This window comes from Bufo gargarizans, chromosome 5 (assembly GCF_014858855.1).
Source record: "Bufo gargarizans isolate SCDJY-AF-19 chromosome 5, ASM1485885v1, whole genome shotgun sequence".
Lineage (NCBI taxonomy): Eukaryota > Metazoa > Chordata > Amphibia > Anura > Bufonidae > Bufo > Bufo gargarizans.
In genome coordinates this window covers 167,429,468-167,447,485 of record NC_058084.1, presented here as the reverse complement: position 1 = coordinate 167,447,485, position 18,018 = coordinate 167,429,468, and positions in this window count along the sequence as shown.

The window sequence follows — 18,018 nt, the reverse complement described above, 5'->3', positions numbered from 1 at the left end:
ACCAATTAGGAGGAGTACCACTCAAGTAAGTGGAGACGGATCGCACCATTTTCTCTCTAAAAATAACAACCTATATTTAACATCTAGGACCTTTCAAAGTTTTCCCAATTTTTCGGACTGACTGACCTTCATTTCTTAAAGTAATGATGGCCACTCGTTTTTCTTTACTTAGCAGTCTATTCAGTAGGACTATCAGCTGTGTATCCACCTGACTTCTCCACAACGTAACTGATGGTCCCAACCCCATTTATAAGGCAAGAAATCCCACTTATTAAACCTGACAGGGCACAGATGGGAAGTGAAAACCATTTCAGGTGACTACCTCTTGAAGCTCATCAAGAGAATGCCAAGAGTGTGCAAAGCAGTAATCAAAGCAAAAGCTGGCTACTTTGAAGAACCGAGAATATGACATATTTTCAGTTGTTTCACACTTTTTTGTTATGTATATAATTCCACATGTGTTAATTCATAGTTTTGATGCCTTCAGTGTGAGTCTACAATTTTCATAGTCATGAAAATAAAAAAAACTCTTTAAATGAAAAGGTGTGTCCAAACTTTTGGTCTGTACTGTATATACCTGAGGAAGTTTACTCTAACCAAGGATAAAGCCAGCATTAGGGCATACGGGCCTTGGGATAAAGACAGACAGGAGTTCTGAGGAATAGTGCACAGGATTTCTGAGGAAAAGTGCAGCCTTATCTGTAAGTGTTTTAACCCTCTGAGTATCTTGCAAGAACATTGTGCCCGCCATTTGTAAAAGCCTGCTTATAATTGCTACTGCCATGTAGAACTGAACCTAGACTGTAAATAGTTAACTGTTTCCAGTAAAAGGAAGTTTTGGTTCACCACAACAACGTGTTCCTCAATTATTCCTATCATAAATCGGTGTGCCACCGTTACCGGCACTGGCAGTCACAAATCTTAAAGGGACCTTGCCCCCTGAAACATCCAGGGTACCTCATCTACCATCAGGCCGGGTCCCTATACACTGAGAGTGTCCCAGAGGTCCCCTGTGCTAGCCTCTCCATCACTGCTGTACACCTGCCCAGGGTCTTTCAAGAAACTGTGAGTAACCCAGAGAAACCCTCGTTTGCCTAAGTAACCGTGACCTCACCATCGCCATACCCTGCAGGGCTGCTGTACTGCAAATGGCATCCCCCAACATAGGCTGATACGCGACGTTTCCACCCATTGGAATTCCACGCTCCATATATGAAAACGGAAGGGCCATAAAAGATTTCTTGATGATTCAAGCTGACAGGAGTACTTCCCTGTTTAACTTCGATGTCAGCCAGTGGCAGCTCATGCGTGACACCTGCCATTTACTCAGTCCCTTTGAGGAGGCCACGTTATTTGTCAGTCGCCACTACTTGATGAACGACGTCATTTCACAGCTTCATGTCCTGGAACTGGCTGGTCAGGGGACTGGAGACGTGGCGCCTAGATCTCATCGCCACATGAGCCCTGTGGGGGCTGAACTGCAGGAGGAGGAGGACATTGGAGCACAAGCAATGTATAGCGAAATGGGTGGTTTTTATACATAGGTGACAGTAGAGGAGGAGCAGGAGCAACCAGAGGAGCTACAAGGTGATGAGGAAAAGGAGGAAGAGGACCCAGACACACCGTGGCAGTATTGAGTGGAGATGGAGGCAGGAAGTCCTTCCGAGTCACTTGCACAAATGGCCCGATGCATGTTCACTTGCTTGTGTAGTGACAGCCGAATTGTCACCATTCGGCAGAGGGATGATTTCTGGCTCCCCACTTTGTTGGACCCTCGCTGACGGCATAAAATGGGGGCCTTTTTTACACCCGCTGAGAGGGAGGACAAACTGAACTGCTATAGAGACATCCTATGTAGTCAGTTGTCCGCTGCCTATCTGCAACATCGTCCATCCTCTCGCAGGTCTGACGACTGGGGGAGCCCTCTGCGCTCAAGTTCCTCTGCCATGGCTGCTCCATCAGCACAACTTCCAGCTCCATCAGCACAACTTGAGTCTAGAGTCACTGATGACCAGCTTTCTTCACCCGCCTAGTAAACTACTCACCAGCAGCAGCTAGACCTGGAACAGGACCTGAACCAGCAGGTGGTGGCATACTTGGACAGCACCCTGCCAGCCCACATTAAAGATCCACTGGACTACTGGGAAGCCAAACTGGATTTGTGGCCGCAACTGGCCGAGTATGCCCTGGAAAAGTTGTCCTGCCCAGCCAGTAGTGTGGCATCATAGCGGGTGTTTAGTGTGGTGGGGGCCATAATTACCCCAAGAAGAACTCGCCTGTCCACCCAAAATGTGGAAATACTGACCTTTGTCAAGATGAATCAGTGGTGGATCAGCCAGGATTTCCACCTACCAATGCCTGATGCATCAGACTAGATCATCTATGGTGCTACACCAACACTTTGACAAAAGAGACCGGTTTCTTCTGGCTACCTGCCTCAGCTACTATTCTGATGTTACCACCTGATGCCACGCATCTGATGCCAAGTGCTCCTTTTTACACCCACCATTGTCAGCGGGTGTAGTCTCCTCATGCTGCTACCTCAACACTATGTTACCTTGCCACGCTGTGGCCTCCTGATCCTGATGCCACCACCGCACTATGTCACCTTGCCACTCTGTGGCCTCTTGATGCTGCTGCCCCCTCCACACTCTGTCACCGGGTCACACTGCAGTCTCCTCATGCTGCTGCCTTCTCCACACTATGTTACCTTGCCACTTTGTGGCCTCCTGATGCTGCTGCCACCTCCACACTCTGTCATGGGGTCACACTGCGATCTCCTCATGCTGCTGCCACCTGCACACTATGTCACTTTGCCACTATGTAGCCTCCTCATGCTGCTGCCACCTCCACACTATGTCATTGTGCCACTCTGTGGCCTCCTTCTGATGCTGATGCCGACACATCCACACTTTGTCATTGTGCCACTCTGTGGCTTTCTCATGCTGCTGCCACCTCCACACTATGTCACCTTGCCAATCTGTAGTCTCCTCATGCTGCTACCACAACACTATGTCACCTTGCCACTCTGTGGCCTCCTGATCCTGATGCCACCTCCGCACTATGTCACCTTCCCACTCTGTGGCCTCTTGATGCTGCTGCCACCTCCACACTATGTCATTGTGCCACTCTGTGGCCTCCTTCTGATGCTGCCGCCGACATATCCACACTTTGTCATTGTGCCACTCTGTGCCTCCTGATGCTGCTGCTTCCACCTCCACACTGTCATTGTGCCACTCTGTGGATTCCTCATGCTGCTTCTACCTCACCACTATTTCATAGGGCCACTCTGTGGACTTTTTATGCTGTTCCTATTCTCCCCACTGTTTTGCCTTTCGGCCTGGTTGACTTTATCATTTATTTGAGCCTTTCTCTGATTTGTCAGAAGGAAGAAAAAATGGGACACACAACGCAGGAGTGGGTGCAAAACACAGAAAACATGCAAATATTCCATTCATGTGTCATCTCTGTTTTGGATCCACTCCTGTTTTTTTTTGGGCAATAGCAATACTGATGGATTACTGACCAAATGCTGACCGAGTGAAGGCAGATGCTCCACATACAGGATCGCTTTTTCCGGGTTATTGTTGTGACGAATCAGAGGAAGGGCAAAATAATCTGTGACGTCAACACAAACTTACTACTGACACCCTCTCCTTCTGTCAGGGGGCTCTACTTGTATAAGCGTTTAATAGATCAGGTTCTGTAGACATCTATGTGGAATCACCTGACGATGGTGTAAAAGGAGTGTGCTTCTTCTTGAGTTCATACTTGAGTTATTTGGTCAGTTTTGGCCCTGTGGCTGCTCAAGAAAGTAAAGTGTGCAGTGATTCTAAGAGTGAAGCCTGTCATCTGCATGTCATACTGACAATATTATTTCACTATTATATTTAATTATTATATTATATTCAAGGCACAGTGTTCTACACCACTATAAAGGCTCTCTGCAGCCAGGAAATAGCTGTTTTTTAACGCAATTCGCCAGAATTTTTTTTTCGGATTGAACCAAATTTTTTTCTGAAAATTCGGCGAACCTGCCGAATCGAATTTTTTAAAAATGTGCTTATCTCTAACTATTACACTCCAGAAATACATACAAGCCCCTCACTGAATTCCCTAGCACTACCTCCCCAGGCAGAGAGTTTTGTAGTCTCACTCCTCTTACGGGAAATAATCTCCTCTGTTTGTGTAGAAAGCTTTTTTGCTCCAGACGCAGAGGATTAGAGATGTCGAGAACATAAAATTTTCCGTTCGCGAACGGCGAACGTGACTTTCTGCAATTGTTCGCGAACGGTCGAACCGGGCGAACCGCCATTGACTTCAATAGGCAGGCGAATTTTAAAACCCACAGGGACTCTTTCTAGCCACAGTAGTGATGGAAAAGTTGTTTCAAGGGGACTAACACCTGGACTGTGGCATGCCGGAGGGGGATCCATGGCAAAACTCCCAATGAAAATTACATAGTTGACGCAGAGTTGAATTTTAATCCATAAAGGGCATAAATCAACGAACAATCCTAAAATATATTGAACAACGTGGTTTAAAACATCAAGTGTGTGTATACGATCAGATATGATGTTGTATCGTTCAGGTAGTGTAAGGGTTACGCCCGCATCACAGACATTGACAGACCAAACTCCCCATTTAATGCACCGCAAACAGTCCATTTGCCCAACCGCAAACTCCCCATTTGCACAAGGTTGGATACCAAGCTAGCCATGTCCCGTTGATGTCATTGAAGGTTTATTTCTCCATCCAGCCACGTACAACACCAAGGGTCCCCGAAAGGTGAATTGAATTGATTTTTCGAACAGGGAGATGGTTAAAAAAATGCTGGCTCCCTCCCCTTTGTTTGAATCCACGGTCACTGCATCTGCACCGTGCAATTTACTGTCACACCCGATATGAGTGGTATTTTCTGTAGTTCTCTGCTCATCAGTTTAATCCCTGTTACGTCCCCAATCTGGGGCCCATTTATTGAATTTAATTGAATGCCCTGTAACGGTATGAGTGGTGGCCTAGCAAGTGGCCACAGTACAGTCTGTGGGCCAGACACACACTGTCTTGCAACTGGGATTATATCACAGAAAAATAATAAAAACATTTTTTTTATCTGCAAGGTATTTGTGAGTGACACCCTTTAACGGTATGAGTGGTGGCCTAGCAAGTGTCCACAGTACAGTCTGTGGGCCAGACACAAACTGGCTTGCAACTGGGATTATATCACAGAAAAATAATAAATTGTTTTGTTTTTTTTATCTGCAAGGTATTTGTGAGTGACACCCTGTAACGGTATAAGTGGTGGCCTATCAAGTGGCCAATCAAGTGGCCACAGTACAGTCTGTGGGCCAGACACACACTGGCTTGCAACTGGGATTATATCACAGAAAAATAATACATTGAATTTTTTTATCTGCAAGGTATTTGTGAGTGACACTCTGTAACGGTATCAGTGGTGGCCTAGCAGCAAGTGGCCACAATACAGTCTGTGGGCCAGACACACACCGGCTTGCAACTGGGATTATATCACAGAAAAATAATAAATTGAATTTTTTTTTCTCTGCAAGGTATTGTGACACCCTGTATGGACGGTGTGCACAGAGTACTGTCTCTGGGCCACACAGTCACTCACTGGCTTGCAACTGCGATTATATCACAGATAAATAATATAAATTGACTTTTTTTATCTGCAAGGTATTGTCTGTGACACCCTGTATGAATGGTGTGCACACAGTACTGTCTGTGACTGAGCCTGCAGCCTCTCACACACGGGCAGCCAGGCAACTGCAATATATATATATACACTCACCTAAAGAATTATTAGGAACACGATACTAATATGGTGTTGGACCCCCTTTTGCCTTCAGAACTGCCTTAATTCTATGTGGCATTAATTCAACAAGGTGCTGATAGCATTCTCTAGAAATGTTGGCCCATATTGATAGGATAGCATCTTGCAGTTGATGGAGATTTGAGGGATGCACATCCAGGGCACAAAGCTCCCGTTCCACCACATCCCAAAGATGCTCTATTGGGTTGAGATCTGGTGACTGTGGGGGCCATTTTAGTACAGTGAACTCATTGTCATGTTCAAGAAACCAATTTGAAATGATTCGAGCTTTGTGACATGGTGCATTATCCTGCTGGAAGTAGCCATCAGAGGATGGGTACATGGTGGTCATGAAGGGATGGACATGGTCAGAAACAATGCTAAGGTAGCCCGTGGCATTTAAACGATGGCCAATTGGCACTAAGGGGCCTAAAGTTTGCCCAGTAAACATCCCCCACACCATTACACCACCACCAGCCTGCACAGTGGTAACAAGGCATGATGGATACATGTTCTTATTCTGTTTACGCCAAATTCGGACTCTACCATTTGAATGTCTTAACAGAAATCGAGACTCATCAGACCAGGCAACATTTTTCCAGTCTTCAACAGTCCAATTTTGGTGAGCTTGTGCAAATTGTAGCCTCTTTTTCCTATTTGTAGTGGAGATGAGTGGTACCCGGTGGGGTCTTCTGCTATTGTAGCTTATCTGCCTCAAGATTGTGCGTGTTGTGGCTTTACAAATGCTTTGCTGCATACCTCGGTTGTAACGAGTGGTTATTTCAGTCAACGTTGCTCTTCTATCAGGTTTAATCAGTCGGCCCATTCTTCTCTGACCTCTAGCTTTAAAAAGGCATTTTCGCCCACAGGACTGCCGCATACTGGATGTTTTTCCCTTTTCACACCATTCTTTGTAAACCCTAGAAATGGTTGTGCGTGAAAATCCCAGTAACTGAGCAGATTGTGAAATACTCAGACCGGCCCGTCTGGCACCAACAACCATGCCACACTCAAAATTGCTTAAATCACCTTTCTTTCCCATTCTGACATTCAGTTTGGAGTTCAGGAGATTGTCTTGACCAGGACCACAACCCTACATGCATTGAAGAAACTGCCATGTGGGGGGCGTGGCCGGCGGCGCATGGAGCAAGACGCACGTTAGCTGAGCTCCGGTGCCATTAAGCCTACATAGCGGCTCATAGCGATTTTTTCAGAAACAGCTGGTGTTCTACGCATTGCAGGAGAAGGAGACAGCGTGGGGGAAGGATGGTGAAGCCTAAAAAGAAGCCGGCATCTTCCAAACTCACCGAGTTCTTCCCGGCGGTAAGCGGCAGTCAAGATGGCGCTGATGGAAGCGCGGCCCTGCGCACCGCGGCTGAGCTTACTCACATGAGCCCGGCAGCCTCTTCCTCGCTACAGGCGAGCATCGGGTCACCTGCGATTCGGCTGAGTACAGCACAGAGTGAATCCATCGGCACACAGAATGCAGGCTTGATCATTGGAGCTGGAGGTCAGCAGCACAATGTGTGGCAGGCTCAGAGCGGGAGCCCAGAGGCACAGAGCAGGTCAGCCCTGATGAAATATCAGGAGGAACACCTTTTAGTGTCTGGGGCTAGAAGTGGGGATAATCCCCTTACTGAATCCATGCTTATTATGCTGATGGGGGATCTGAGGAAGTTCCTACAAGCGGACATTAAAGAAATGTTAGTGCCTCTTCAGAGAGAGATAATGGCTGTGGGGCACAGAACGTCTCATTTAGAGAACAAAATGGCGGAGTTTGCCAGAGCGCACAATGATCTGGTGGATACACAGAACGAAAAAGAAGAAGAGCTGAAATTCTTGAGAGCGAAAGTAATTGATTTAGAGGACCGTTCCCGTAGAAATAATATCCGATTTCGCGGTATCCCAGAGACGGTTAAGCAAGAAGATCTACACGTTTTTCTGACGGATCTGTTTGTGGCCTTACTACCAGACGTGTCGCAATCTGAGCTATATATTGATAGGGCTCATAGGATCCCCAAGCCTAAAAGTCTTCCAGCTGAGGTGCCAAGAGATGTTTTGGCGCGAATCACGTTTTACCATGTAAAGGAAAGAATAATGGCGGCTGCCAGAGAAAGCCCTAACTTACCTGAGAGGTTTCGAGAGGTATCCTTGTATACAGATCTGTCAGCGGCTACCCTTGCGAAGAGGAGAGAATTCCAAGAAGCGGCCAAAACTCTACGCCATCATGGCGTTCAATACAGATGGGGGTTTCCGGCAAAACTGCTTATCTCATACAGAGGCAGGAAATTTGTGGCGTCAACAGTGGATGAAGCTGTGGCTTTGCTGGACAATTGGAACATGTCACCATCCAGTTCTCAAAGGTCCAAGGCTCCTTCACCGGCGAAGTTGGATGGCGAGTGGTCTGAAGTGACAAGAGGACGTGCTCCGGATACTTGAAGGGGTTCTATGCAGTGGCAGTGGACTTAACTTCTTCAATCCCGACTACGCAGATACTGTGTCATAGTTAGGCTTATACGGCCGTAGGTGGTGGTTATTACATCCCCTCTAGGACGTAATGTTGTCGACGTCCAGATATGGAACAGTTGAGGTTTATTTGTTTACTTTTTTTGTATTTTTTGTATTTTTTATGTTCCATGGTCCAGGTCTATGTACGCACAATAAGCAGGCACAGTGCACTCAAGGCTTGTTGGAAGCTATAGGGAAGTTGGAATTGGGGCTCATTTTGTTTAGCTTCTATTACTACTGTCAGAATGGTGATTAAGTTTACTACCATTAATGCAAAGGGGCTTAACAGTCCTTTTAAAAGGTCTCAGCTGTGGAAAAATGCGTTATTGGATAACTCGGATGTCCTGTGTGTGCAGGAGACGCATTTGGCCACACCTGACGCATATAGACTTAAACACAAAAAATATCCGCATGTCTTCTCATCCACTATGAGGGATAAGAAAAAGAGAGGTGTTTCAATAGCCATAAGGGACTCTGTGGCATTTAAGTTGGTTGACTCCAGAATAGATACGGGGGGCGGTATGTTATCTTAATATGTGAGATAAATAATATTGCATTTACATTAGTTGCACTCTATGCGCCAAATAAGGGGCCGTTGAAATTTGTCCGCAAACTGTTTAACATCATTTCTGGTCTTAAATTAGGTTCCGTATTAGTCATGGGGGATTTTAACTCACTGATGTGGCCAGCGTTAGATTCTTCAGCTGCTGAGAAGCAAGATGCACCTTCCCAGCTATTTTCGGCTACGCAACAGGAGGGCTTAGTAGATGTCTGGCGGGCCAAACATGCAGATGAACAGGACTATAGTTTCTTTTCCCAGAGGCATAAAACATATTCTAGAATTGATCTCATTCTATCTGATCTAAACACTCTGCCTAAAGTAATCTCTTGCGATATAGGATATATTAGCTGGTCTGACCATGCCCCAGTTCATATTACATTGATGGAGCAATTCAAGTCAGGTACTCGCAGTTTATGGCGTTTAAATGAGAGGATTTTGCATTCGTCAAAATATATTGAAGGGTCACATAGATTAATCAAAGAATTTTTTGCCTATAATGACACAGGGGAAGTTAAAATTAGTTCAGTTTGGTGTGCTCATAAAGCCTATGCTAGGGGACACTTTCTTGGTTTGGCAGCCAAGGATAAAAGAGAAAGAGAGGCACATAGAGCACGGCTAGTTAATTCTATCATAAAAATTAGCTCCCTAAATAAAAGTGTGTTTAGCGCAGCGCGCGAGCAAGAACTAAAAGAGTTGCGGCAAGAGTTACATGTCCTGGATCTACATAAGTATGATCTGGCGATCAGGCGGATGAATGCTCAGTATTATGGTAGGGATAATAAGGCGGGTTCTTTGTTGGCTTCTAGGCTTAAAAAGAGGCAATGTAAAATGAAACTTCCGTATATACTTAGCAATAATGGTACAAAATTTTTTGACCCTCAAATGATAGCTGACGAAATGGCTTTATTCTACTCATCACTTTATAATTTAAAACTAAACGATGAAACGGTTCAGCCCACCATGGAGGGAATCGATAGATTCTTAGAGGGGGTTAAACTACCGGCAATATCCCAATCTCATCTAGAGGATCTCCAAGCAGAAATTACTGAAGAGGAAATACAAAGTGCCATTAGGGGTTTAAAATCTAACAAGGCTCCGGGGCCGGATGGCCTTACTAATAGTTATTATAAGGAATTTAAGGAATATATTGTACCCTCTCTTAGGAAACTTTTCAATGAGGTGAGGACGGGGGGGGGGATTTCCCAGCTGAAATGTTGGAGGCCACTATCATCACACTGCCAAAACCTGGGAAGTCTCCAGATAAACCAGAGAACTTCCGTCCAATCTCGCTGCTGAATACAGACTTAAAATTGTATGCAAAGATTCTAGCGGTGAGATTGGCGGAGGTTCTTCCTAGCTTGGTCCATAAAGACCAGGTGGGATTTATAAAGGGAAGGCAGTCAGCGGATGGCACTAGGAGGTTCATAGACCTAATTGAACTGGTGGAGCAGCGTCGTACGCCTTCTCTGCTCCTATCTTTGGATGCGGAGAAGGCGTTCGACAGGGTTCATTGGGGTTATCTAGAGAAGATCTTAGATAAATTTGGTATTGTGGGAGTGGCGAAAACTGCAATATTGGCCATGTACTCTAAGCCATCGGCTAAAGTTCTGGCTTCTGGTTTCATGTCTAAAGGGTTTCCCATCACAAATGGTACACGACAAGGGTGCCCGTTATCACCCCTTATCTTTACCTTGGTCATGGAGCCACTGGCGGAATATATTCGGGGGGCGGGGAATGTACTGGGAGTCCGAGTTGGAGAACAAGAACATAAAATAGGCTTATTTGCGGATGACGTTATCATAGCACTAACCGATCCGGTTAACTCCTTAGTAGCAGCCCTATCCATCTTAGAGAAATTTAGTACTATTTCGTACTATAGACTTAATGCTAGTAAATCAGTAGTGTTGAATATGGGACTGACACCCACTGATCAGGAATCTATAGCATCAAAATTCCCGTTTAAATGGGCAACAGAAAGTATTACGTACCTGGGGGTGGAATTGGCTTACCCTTTTAACCCCTTAAGGACCGAGGACGTACCGGTACGCCCTATTTCCCGAGTCCTTAAGGACCGAGGACGTACCGGTACGTCCTGACTTAAAACCGTAACTCCGGCGCCGCGGGGGTTAATCGGAACGGGATTTCGGCTGAAATCATTCAGCCGGCATCCCGTAACAACGCAGGGGGGGGGTCATTTGACCCCCCCGTATCGGCGATCGCAGAAAACCGCATGTCAATTCAGACCTGCGGTTTTCTGCGTTTCCGGTCCATTCGGGTGTCCTGTGACCCGATGAACCGGAAAAAGACTGCGATCGGTGGCGTAATTATACACCACCAATCGCAGTCCGAGGATTTGAGGAGGCGGTGCTGGCCCTGGTGCTGAACACTGCTGTCCAGGGTGCTGATTGGTGCAGGGGAGAGAGGCGCGAGATTCAAACTTCCTGCGCTCCTCTCTCCCCTCCTCTTCCTGTTCTGCACGAGCACCCGGCAGCATCGTCCAGCACCAGCTCCTGTGTCCCCCTAATCGGCATCCATCACCCTCCTGCACCTATCGCCACCCAGGTAGGTTAGGGTCAGTGAGGGAGAGGCACCGTTAGGCAGGGAAAGAAGGGAAAAGTAAGTTAGGAAAAAAAAAAAAAAAAAAAACTTATCCAAACTTCCATCTATCCATCTAACCCTAACCCAGACCCCCCCCTGCCACTTGCCCCCCCCCCCACCAGCCCCCCCACCCTACACCAGCCCCCCCCCCACCCCACCCACCCCCCACCAGCCCCCCTCCTCACCACCACTTTTTTTTTTCTGCGTGCGCTGACTGGCCGGCACTTTTTAGCGTCCGTCCACTGTTAGCGCATCGCCCGCCCCACACCCCACCGACCGCTGATCAGCGTTGTACCGCTGATCAGCAAGTTTTAACTTTTTTTTTTCCTAACACTTGCCCTTTTTTTTTTGCCTTTTTTAGTACGCGAACACCCGTTGCCCACACACACACGCACATATAATAAAGTTTTACACACACGCACACCTACACGCACACACACCCATGGCCCGCCGGGTGTTCTCGGCCGAGGAGGCATATGCCCAGATTGCCTCCGACTCTGAGAGCCCCAGTGAGGATGAGGATGACCCCACGTTCCTCTTATCATCCGCATCCTCCTCATCATCATCGGATGACGATGAGCCACCAAGGCGGCGGAGACGCCGCCAGGCGGAGCCAGGGGCCCCACATGCTAGGGATCCTGTGGCCCACCCTAGTACGAGCCGCCCTGGGGTTCGTACTGGTTTCCCGGCCCACCAAATAAGTCCACCGGAGACCCCTGCCGATGAACTTAGCTGGTGTCCCCCAGTGGACTTTGAGCCTGAGATTCCGGATTTCGCTGGCAATCCTGGAATCCAGATTCCCACAGTGGGGTTTACTGAAATAGACTATTTTAGTTTTTTTTTCAGTAACCCACTGGTGAATTTGATGGTGGAGCAGACGAATCTGTACGCCCAACAGTTCGTCGCTCAAAACCCAGGCTCAGTTTTGGCTAGACCCGGTGGCTGGACGCCGGTCAGTGCAGCCGAAATGAGGACATTTTGGGGCCTCGTGCTGCATATGGGTCTAGTCCAAAAACCCAGTGTCAGACAATACTGGAGTGGGGACGTCTTGTACCAGACCCCACTGTACAGTATGGTCATGACACGTCACCGGTTTGAGGCCATCCGGAAATGTCTGCATTATTCCGATAATGCAGCATGTCCACCCCGAGGTGATCCTGCCTATGACCGGCTGTATAAGATACGGCCGGTCATCGATCACTTTGGGGCCACATTTCAGCAGGCCTACGTACCTGGAAGGGAGGTCGCGGTTGATGAGTCGCTCATTGCGTTCAAGGGGAGACTCAGTTTCCGCCAATATATTCCCACAAAGCGGGCGAGGTATGGCGTGAAGCTATACAAAATTTGTGAGAGTACCTCAGGGTACACTTACAAATTTCGTGTGTACGAGGGGCGAGATTCCCGTATTCAACCCCCAGAATGTCCCCCCACTCTGGGTGTTAGCGGGAAACTCGTGTGGGACCTTATGTACCCACTGCTGGATAGTGGTTACCACTTGTACGTGGATAACTTTTATACCAGCATTCCCTTGTTCAGGTCCCTTGCCGCCAGATCCACGTTCGCTTGTGGGACCGTGCGGAAAAATCAGCGCGGCCTCCCTGCCTACCCCCTCCAGGTACCTATCCCCAGGGGTGAGACCCGTGCACTTACCAGTGGAAACCTGTTGCTGGTCAGGTATAAGGACAAGAGGGATGTCCTTATGCTGTCCACAATCCACGGTAACGGCACCACCCCAGTCCCTGTGCGAGGTACCGCGGCAACGGTCCTCAAGCCCGATTGTATCGTCGACTACAATCGGTATATGGGAGGAGTTGATCTCTCTGATCAAGTCCTCACGCCATATAACGCCATGCGCAAAACCCGGGCATGGTACAAAAAAGTTGCGGTCTACTTGGTGCAGGTTGCCATGTACAACTCTTTTGTACTATCCCGAAGCGCTGGCAGCACAGGGACATTCCTCCAATTCTATGAGGCAGTCCTCAAGGACCTGATCTTTTCGGACCTGGGAAAGAGCAGGCCGGAGTACCTCGGGAACTGGAGGCGCCCGGATCGTCCCTGGCCAACACTTTCCAGGTGTGGTCCCCCATACTGGAAAGAAGGGACGAACCCAAAAAAAGTGCAGAGTGTGTCACAAGAGGGGGATACGGAAGGACACCACAACTCAGTGTGACACGTGCCCCGATCATCCGGGCCTCTGCATTATCAATTGCTTCAGGGAGTATCACACTTCCATGGAGTACTAAATTTTTATAATCCCCAACAGTTCACTAGAGAACATAAAACACTATGGCTCTCAGACTTTGGAGACACGAAAACTATTTTTCTTTCCCCAAAAAATATTAGTTTTAGTGCAGGCATCCTCAAACTGCGGCCCTCCAGATGTTGTAAAACTATAACTCCCAGCATGCCCAGACAACCTACAGCCATCATCAGGGCATAGTGGGAATTGTAGTTTTACAACATCTGGAGGGCCGCAGTTTTAGGATGCCTGCTTAGTGTGTCCAAAGTCTGAGAGCCATACATATTGGGCATCGTCGCGTGCGTAAAAGTCGTCGCTATAAAAATAACTTTTGACCAAACGCCTCGGATGAACGGTGTTAAAAATATAAAATAAAAACTGTGCCAAAACACCTATTTTTGGGCAAAATTTCAATTTAAATCCATTTTGCCGGTAATAAAGCAAGGGTTAACAGCCAAACAAAACTCAATATTTATGGCCCTGATTCTGTAGTTTGCAGAAACACCCCATATGTGGTCGTAAATGGCTATATAGCCGCACGGCAGGGCATAGAACGAAGGGAACGCCATACGGTTTCTGGAAGGCAGATTTTGATGGACAGTTTTTTTTTTTACACCATGTCCCATTAGAAGCCCCCCCTGATGTAGCCTAGACTAGAAACTCCAAAAAAGTGACCCCATCTAAGAAACTACACCCCTCAAGGTATTCAAAAGTTACTTTACAAACTATGTTAACCCTTTAGGTGTTCCACAAAACTAAATAGCGAATGTAGAAACAATTTTAGAATTTAATTTTTTTGTTACATTGCCTCAAAAAAGAGTAATATAGAGCAACCAAAAATCATATTTACCCCTAAAATAGTCCCAAAACAACAACCACCTTATCCCGTAGTTTCCTAGATGGGGTCACTTTTATGGAGTTTCTACTCTAGGGGTGCATCAGGGGGCTTGAAAGGGTACATGGTGTAAATAAACCAGTCCAGCAAAATCTGCCTTCCAAAAACCATATGGCGTTCCCCTTCTTCTATGTCCTGCCGTTTAGCCAAATAGTAGTTTACCACCACATATGGGGTGTTTCTGCAAACTACAGAATCAGGGCAACCCATTTTGAGTGTTGTTTGGCAGTTAACCCTTCTTTTACTCCTGGAAAAAATTGATTATATTGGAAAATTTTCCAAAAAATAGAAATTTCAAAATTGTTTCTCCATCTGCCATTAACTCTTGTGGAACACCTAAAGGGTTAACAAAGTTTGTAAACCCAGTTTTGAATACCTTGAGGGGTGTACTGTCTTAGATGGAGTCACTTTTCTGAAATTTCTATTCTAGGGGTGCAACAGGGGGCTTCAAATGGGACATGGTATAAACAAAACCAGTCCTGCAAAATCTGCCTTCCAAAACCCATATGGTGTTCCCCTCCTTCTATGTGCTACCGTTCGGCCAAACAGTAGTTTACGACCACATATGGGGTGTTTCTGCAAACTACAGAATCAGGGCAACCCATTTTGAGTGTTGTTTGGCAGTTAACCCTTGTTTTACTCCTGGAAAAAATTGATTATATTGGAAAATTTTCCAAAAAATAGAAATTTCTAAATTGTTTCTCCATCTGCCATTAACTCTTGTGGAACACCTAAAGGGTTAACAAAGTTTGTAAACCCAGTTTTGAATACCTTGAGGGGTGTACTTTCTTAGATGGAGTCACTTTTCTGAAATTTCTATTCTAGGGGTGCAACAGGGGGCTTCAAATGGGACATGGTATAAACAAAACCAGTCCTGCAAAATCTGCCTTCCAAAACCCATATGGCGTTCCCCTCCTTCTATGTGCTACCGTTCGGCCAAACAGTAGTTTACCACCACATATGGGGTGTTTCTGCAAACTACAGAATCAGGGCAACCCATTTTGAGTGTTGTTTGGCAGTTAACCCTTGTTTTACTCCTGGAAAAAATTGATTATATTGTAAAATTTTCCCAAAAATAGAAATTTCTAAATTGTTTCTCCATCTGCCATTAACTCTTGTGGAACACCTAAAGGGTTAACAAAGTTTGTAAACCCAGTTTTGAATACCTTGAGGGGTGTACTTTCTTAGATGGAGTCACTTTTCTGAAATTTCTATTCTAGGGGTGCAACAGGGGGCTTCAAATGGGACATGGTATAAACAAAACCAGTCCTGCAAAATCTGCCTTCCAAAACCCATATGGTGTTCCCCTCCTTCTATGTGCTACCGTTCGGCCAAACAGTAGTTTACGACCACATATGGGGTGTTTCTGCAAACTACAGAATCAGGGCAACCCATTTTGAGTGGTGTTTGGCAGTTAACCCTTGTTTTACTCCTGGAAAAAATTGATTATATTGGAAAATTTTCCAAAAAATAGAAATTTCAAAATTGTTTCTCCATCTGCCATTAACTCTTGTGGAACACCTAAAGGGTTAACAAAGTTTGTAAACCCAGTTTTGAATACCTTGAGGGGTGTACTTTCTTAGATGGAGTCACTTTTCTGAAATTTCTATTCTTGGGGTGCAACAGAGGGCTTCAAATGGGACATGGTATAAACAAAACCAGTCCTGCAAAATCTGCCTTCCAAAACCCATATGGTGTTCCCCTCCTTCTATGTGCTACCGTTCGGCCAAACAGTAGTTTACGACCACATATGGGGTGTTTCTGCAAACTACATAATCAGGGCAACCCATTTTGAGTGTTGTTTGGCAGTTAACCCTTGTTTTACTCCTGGAAAAAATTGATTATATTGGAAAATTTTCCAAAAAATAGAAATTTCAAAATTGTTTCTCTATCTGCCATTAACTCTTGTGGAAGACCTAAAGGGTTAATAAAGTTTGAAAAAACAGTTTTGAATACCTTGAGGGGTGTAGTTTCTAGAATGGGGTCATTTTTGGGAGGTTTCTATTATCTAAGCCTCACAATATGACTTCAAACCTGAACTGGTCCATAAAAAGTGGGATTTTGAAGATTTCTCAAAAATTTCAAAATTTGCTTCTAAACTTCTAAGCCTTGTAACATCCCCAAAAAATAAAATATCATTCCCAAAATGCTACAAACATGAAGTAGACATATGGGGAATGTAAAGTCATCACAATTTTTGGGGGTATTACTATGTATTACAGAAGTAGAGAAACTGAAACTTTGAAATTTGCTAATTTTTCTAAATTTTTGGTAAAAAATGTATTTTTTTATGCAAAAAAAATAACTTTTTTGACCCAATTTTAGCAGTGTCATGAAGTACAATATGTGACGAAAAAACAATCTCAGAACGGCCTGGGTAAGTCAAAGCGTTTTAAAGTTATGAGCACTTAAAGTGACACTGGTCAGATTTGCAAAAAATGGCCCGGTCCTTAAGGTGAAAATGAGCCCGGTCCTTAAGGGGTTAAAAAGCTATTTAAAATAAACTATGAACCGCTGATAGACATAATAAAGGAGGACATTAAAGCATATGCAAGCAATGAAATATCGTGGGTAGGTTGGATAGCTACAATAAAAATGATGGTGCTGCCAAAAATTTTATATATGTTTAGAAATGTTCCAATTTCAGTGTCCAAAAAGTACATTGCGAAATTGCAAGCCCTGTTGCTGCGTTTCGTGTGGAAAAATGCTAGGCATAGAGTAGCAGCTACTACCCTCTATAAATCTGTTGCACAGGGAGGTCTCAGCTTTCCGAACTTATTACATTATCATTATGCAGCGCTTTTGACTCCTATAAGGCAAAGAATGTTGGATCCAAATCCTCCATTGTGGGCGCAGATAGAGGCAAATATGTCGGGTGAAAAGAATATTAGGGTAGCTCTACAATGTCCATATATCAATCCGGCAGGTAGTGAAACACAGTCAACACTGGTTAAATCAGGGTTTGCGTTGTGGAAGAATGTAATTCTTCCCAAAAAGTTGGTTCATATGAAACGATCAGATATTCCGTTGGAAGCTATAGAGCAGATGATACCGGATATATCCTTTACTTCATGGATACAGAAAGGGATTAAGACAGTAAGAGAGGTGTGGAAAGATTCAGGGATGGTGCAATTTACTGATCTATCAAGTAAGTTTGGGATCTCCAATAAAGAGTTCTATAAATATTTGAGGCTGAGATCAATATTGAACTCTTTACCAGAGGAAGTAGGTGATCCTGACTCTTTATTTACATCATTTTTCTTCGGTGCTAGTAACAGGGAGAAGGGTATCTCTAAGTTTTATAAGCTACTCCTGGAAGCTTATAACAAAGAGGCTGTAACGGGGTTGGATAAATGGTCCAAAGATTTGGACCTGCCTATGGATCA